Raw genomic sequence first — 6407 nt, forward strand, 5'->3', positions numbered from 1 at the left:
CCCGTGCTGGCCCGATGGTCTCCCTCAGAGTGTGATCCTCAGAGCAGCAGCGTCTGTGTCCCCTCTGAGCTCACCCGAAATGCACATTCACAGATCTACCCTTACCTGCCAAGGAGAGTTCATAGGTTCCATGTGATTCATGCATGTGCTGGAGTTTGAGAACCACTACCTGATCCACAGAGGGGATTATGGCAGGGGGCGCCTGGGCAGGAAGCACCCTGTTTTCCCGCAGTGGGCACCTACCACACACCTACCTCCCCATCTGTGCTGCTGGCCCCACCTGGATCACCCCCTCTTGCCTTCAAGGGCTGTTCTCCCCTGTCCCTCTCCCGTATCACCCAGCTCCCCCTTGGAGGACTGGTGGGCATCAGCCCAAGTAGGAGCTTGGCCTCTCACCTGCATTGAATAAAGAGCACTGCCGTGGCCTAGGGCTTGGGCCAGGGCTGTTGGAGGCACCCTTGATGCCCCGTCCCTCGCTGCCAACACCCATATCCACAGCCTGGCCTCCCTCCAGGAGACCTCGGATCCAACAGCTTTTCCCATCCTCACTGCCATCGCCGGAGGCCCAGCTGCAGCCTCCAGAGCCCCTGTGGGACAGAGTGGACACCCACAGTGTAGAGGGGGGCCTCTGTTCCCAGCAATGCTTGGGACAAGGTTGTCCACAAGCCCTCCCGCTATTAGCTCATATGTATGTGATGTTTAGTATAGTATATATAAGAGAAAGACTGAGAACGGTGGGCTAATCATCCATCTCAAGAAATCAGAAAAAAACAACGAAGCCTAAGAGCATAGCAGGAAATAATAGCAGACAGGAAGGAAATAGAAAACAAACATTCAATAAAAGCAGAACTACAAGTTTGTTCTTTTAAAAAATGAATAAAGCTGCTAAGAAGTTGGATCAAGATAAAAAGGCAACAAAAGACATTACTGCAGCTTCTCAAACATGAAAGAGGTTAGAGCAGGACAGCTGTCACCTCATGGGGCATTTAGGCCACCCATGCCCCCGGAGCTCCAGCCACCCAAGAGGGGCTGTCCTTGTCCAAGCTACCTGAAAACCCCAGAGGGGGTGAGGGATGCTGGGAGTGACTTTGTGCCAGTGCACTTGAAAGTGTAAACTAACATGAGTAAGTTCCTAGAGGACAAAAGCTGACCCAAAAAGAAAGAAAAAATCTGAGCAGTCCTATGGCTACTAAAGAGCCAGAACCAGTCAGAGCTCCGGGCCCAGATGGCCTTATTAGGAGAGCTCTACCCAACACTCACTGGCAGAAAAATAGGAAGCATTTCCTGACCCATCTGTGAGACCAGCATTTCCTCAAAATAATATGAAACAGGAAAATTATAGGCCAATCTCACTGATGGCCATAGATGTGAAGATCCTAAATAAAAATCAGAGGGGAAGTGGGGATGTATACAAAGGACATAACCTTGGGTCTAAGGTTAAATCTTAGACAAAATCAGTTTAATGCTGGAAAATGGGTTAATCTAATCCACTGCCTTAAAAAGAGTAAGGAAGGAAAACATTTATGATCATCAGTTCAATAGGTGCAGGTAAAGTGTTTGATAAAATTAAACATTATGATAAAAAAAAGAGAATAACCCTTAAGCCAACTACAAATTATTGACAACAGTACCCCCCCCCAAAAAATGAAGTACCTGGGATTAAAAAATACACAAAGCCTCACGGGCAACATTATGGAGGATGTTCAGGGAAGACCTAAAGCAGGGGAGGTACGTCCTTGTCATAGAATGGATGTCTGTGTCAAGATGTTAATAATCCCTCTGGTTGGCAGAGTAATAGTTCCCCACAAAGATGTCCATGGTCCCCAGAACCTTTGACTGTGTTAAGTTGCATGGCAAAGGGGATTAAGTTTGCAGATGGAATTAGGGTTGCTAATCCACTGACCACAATGGGGAGGTTACCCTGAACCATCAGGTGGGTCCAGTGTAATCACAGTGGTCCTTAACAGTAGAAGAAGGGGATAGAGGAAGGAGAAGCAGAAAGCAGTAGTGTGGGAGGGACCCAGTCTGTGGTTGCTGGCTGTGAAGGTGGAGGAAGGGGCCATGGGCCAAGGATGCAGGCTGCCTTCAGAAGCTGGAAAAGGAAGAGACAAATTCTCACCAAAGTCCCCAGCAGGAACACAGCCCCACTGACACCCTGGCTTTAGCCCCATGAGACACTTTCAGACCTCTGACCTCCAGAATTGAAGTTAATAAATCTGTGTTGTTTTTTGTTTGTGATAATTTGTTACATCAGCAATAGGATATGAGTAGACTTCAAAACTATTTACAGGTTGAAGGCATTCCCATTTAAAATCCCAATCAGGTTTTTGTGGAACTTAACAAGCAAATTCTAAAATTCACATGGAAGGTCAGAGCCAAGAATCATGAAGAATCTTGAAGAATAAAATGGGGCACCTGGGTGGCTCAGTCAGTTAAGCATTAGACTCAATTTCAGCTCAGGTCATGACCTCAGTGTTGTGAAACTGAGCCCTGTGTTGAGCTCTGCGTTCATCAGGGAGTCTACTCAAGATTCTCTCTCTCCCCACTCTGCCCTTCACCCTAATTTCACACTATCTCAACAAGAAAGTGGGGGGAGGATGACCTATTTGGGCAGCAAGGCCTATTTCATCAATAGTAATTAAGACACAAAATAACACAGTGTGATTGCATCAGAAGGAAATTCAAAACCAGGCTTCAGTGAAACTGTTCTTTGGGGATGCTTCCATTTTGAGGGGCAAATCTAAAGAAGAGGAAGTCAGAATGGATCTACTTGGGGAGAAAGAGGGAACAGGAGAGGGGGCTCCCAGGTGCTGGCTGCTCTCTCTTTGTTGAGTGGGTGGTGGTGATGTGGGTGTTTGCCTCATAATTTTGTTGAATGGTATGTTTGTGTTTTATGCATTTTATAGTATGATGTTATAATGATGTTTAATGCATCAAAAATCAGATGAATTTAATGTCATTTAACATAACACTTATTGTTATGTAAATCAAAAAGATGGAGAGCCCCAATTCATTCTTTTAAGCAGCCAGGACTTGAATACCAAAACCAGTTAAGGAGGTAGAAAAGAAACCCGGGGGGGGGGGGGGGCGGGCAAGATAGTGGAGGAGCAGGAGACCTGAACTTCATCTGGTCCCAGGAATTCAGCTAGAGAGTTATCAAGCCATTCTGAACACCTAAAAACTCCACAGGAGATCAAAGAAAAGAATAGCAGCAAATCTATGAACAGAAAAACGACCACTTTCTGGAAGGTAGGAAGTGTAGAGAAGTGAATCCAAGGCAATATTTGGGAAGACAGACCGCATGGAGAGGGAGCCTCCATCAGCCTGCTACCAGCAAGTGACAGAGCATGTGGAGCATGAAATCAGAACTTTTAGAAGTCTGCTCCATGGAGGGATTTGGCTCCAGTGGCTAAGTGGGGGTGGAGCCCTCAGGAGGACAATGTGGTATCAGGACTCGTGGGGCCACAGAAAGACGGGGGGTGCCTGATGTGGCAGATATCAGAGTGGGGAAGCCGGAGCTCAGAGACAGAGCTGAGGAGTGAGCTCTCAGCTTGGGGTTACCTTAAACCATGATACCTGGCACAGTCAAGTCACTACCCTTTGAGAAGGGACTCCACAAGCAGCTGATCCAGGGAGAATCATCTTCCTCCCCCCTCGGAGGAGTGGCGCGGGAGCACATGGCAGGAATCTGCTGGGTTTGGAGACTCCAAATGGAGCCATGCACCAGAGATAGAAATGCTTGGTCGGGATGCCTGGGTGGCTCAGTTGGTTGGACGACTGCCTTCGGCTCAGGTCATGATCCCGGAATCGCAGGATCAAATCCCACATCAGGCTCCCAGCTCCATGGGGAGTCTGCTTCTCCCTCTGACCTTCTCCTCGCTCATGCTCTCTCTCACTGTCTCTCTTTCTCAAATAAATAAATAAAATCTTAAAAAAAAAAAAAAAAGAAATGCTTGGTCGTAGGCCGGGTGAGCATGGACAGCGGCTGGAGACCAGGGAAACAGGAGGAACTGACTGCTTTTCTCTGAGGTTGTACTGAGGAGTGGGTCTCCAAGCTCTTGGCTTCTCCAGGGCCAGAGACTAGGAGGCCACCAGTTTCATTCCTGTCCTCCAAAGCTGTATGTAAAGCCTCCAGGGAACAAAAGCTCTGAGAGCAAACCCTAGTAGATTACTTAGCCTGCTTTGGCAAGGGTGGAGCAATTCTGCCTCAGGCAAGACATTTGAGAATCACTGCAACGGGCCCCTCCCCCAGGAGATCAGCAAGAACATCCAGCCAACACCAAGTTTGCCAATCAATGAGAGCTGCTGAACTCCAGAGTTAGGGGAATACACCACATAGAATTCTTCTTGGCCTTTTTCCCATGATTCTTTCATTTTTCAAAATTTTAAAATTTTCTTTATTTTTTTTCTATTTTTAAAAATTTTTCCTCTTTCCTATTCTAACCAACATCTTAACAATACTTTTTTAAAAATCTTTTTTAATTTTCATTTTTTAGTCATATTCCATCCTTCTTCATATTTACCCTTATTTTTGTATATATGTCTTTCTTTAAAATTTTGGGAGACAGTTTCTTCTAACAGACCAAAAGACACCCAAAATCTAGTGTGTTGCTCTGTTCTATTCACCAGTCTGATCATATTCCTTTTTTTCCTCACCACCCACCCCTGGTTTTGGGTCTCTTCTGATTTGTTTAGTGTATATTTTTCTGGGGTGGTTGTTCCCCTGTTTGCATTTTGTTCCCCCATTCATCTATTCTTCTCTGGACAAAATGACAAAATGGAAAAACTCCCCTCAAAAAAAAAAAAAAAAAAAAAGAGGAAGAGGTAGTACTGACTGCCAGGGACCTAATCAATATGGACATTAGTAAAATGTCAGAACTAGAATTCAGAATGATGATTATAAAGATACATCATCATTCAGAATGATGATTATAAAGATACATCATCATTCAGAATGATGATTATAAAGATACATCATCATTCAGAATGATGATTATAAAGATACATCATCATTCAGAATGATGATTATAAAGATGGTCTCGAAAAAAGCATAGGAGACACTAGAGAATCTCTTTCTGGAGAGATAAAAGAGCTAAAATCTAATCAAGTCAAAAAGCTATTATTGAGGTGCAATTAAAAAAATGGAGGCTCTAACTGCTAGGATAAATGAGGCAGAAGAGAGAATTAGTGATATAGAAGACCAAATGATAGCTGAGATAAGGAGGGATAAACAACTACTGGATCACAAGGGGGAGAATTTGAGAGATAAGTGATACCCTAAGATGAAACAATATTAGAATAATTGGGATCCCAGAAGAAGAATAAAGAGAGAGGGGTAGAAGGTATGTTGGAGCAGATTTTAGCAGAGAACTTCCCTAATTTGGAGAAGGAAGGAGGCATCAAATCCCAGAGATACAGAGAACCTCCCCCTCAATATCAATAAAAATAGGTCAACACCCCATCATCTAATAGTAAAACTTAAAAGTCTCAGAGATAAAGAGAAAATCCTGAAAGCATTTCAGGACAAGAGGTCTGTAACCTACAATGGTAGAAACATTAGATTGACAGCAGTCCTATCCACAGAGACGTGGCAGGGCAGAAAGGACTGGCATGATATATTCAGAGCAGTAAATGAGAAAAATATACAGCCAAGAATACTATATCCAGCTAGGCTATCATTGAAAATAGAAGGAGAGATAAAAAGCTTCCAGGACAAACAAAAGCTAAAAGCATTTGCAACTACCAAACCAGCTCTACAGGGAATATTGAAAGGGGTCCTCTAAGCAAAGAGAGAGCCTAAAAGTAACATAGACCAGAAAAGAACAGAGACAATATACAATAATAGTCACCTTACAGGCAATACAATGGCACTAAATTCATATCTCTCAATAGTTACCATGAATGTAAATGGGCTAAATGCCCCAATCAAAAGACACATGGTATCAGAATGGATAAAAAAACAAAACCCATCAATATGCTGTCTACAAGAAACTCATTTTAGACCATAAGACACCTCCAGATTTAAAGTGAAGGGGTGGAAAACAATTTACCATGCTAACGGACATCAAAAGAAAGCTGGGGTGGCAATCCTTATATCAGACAAATTAGATTGTAAACCAAAGACTATAAGAAGAGATGAGGAAGGACACTATATCATACTTAAAGGGTCCATCTATCAAGAAGATCTAGCAGTTTTAAATATCTATGCCCCTAACATAGGAGCAGCCAACTATATAAGCCAATTAATAACAAAATCAAAGAAACACATCAACAATAATACAATAATAGTGGGGGACTTTAACCCTCTCCCCTCACTGAATGGACAGATCATCTAAACAAAAGATCAACAAGGCAATAAAGGCTTTAAATGACACACTGGACTAGATGGACATCACAGATATATTCAG

Source organism: Mustela lutreola, chromosome 2 (assembly GCF_030435805.1).
Source record: "Mustela lutreola isolate mMusLut2 chromosome 2, mMusLut2.pri, whole genome shotgun sequence".
NCBI lineage: Eukaryota > Metazoa > Chordata > Mammalia > Carnivora > Mustelidae > Mustela > Mustela lutreola.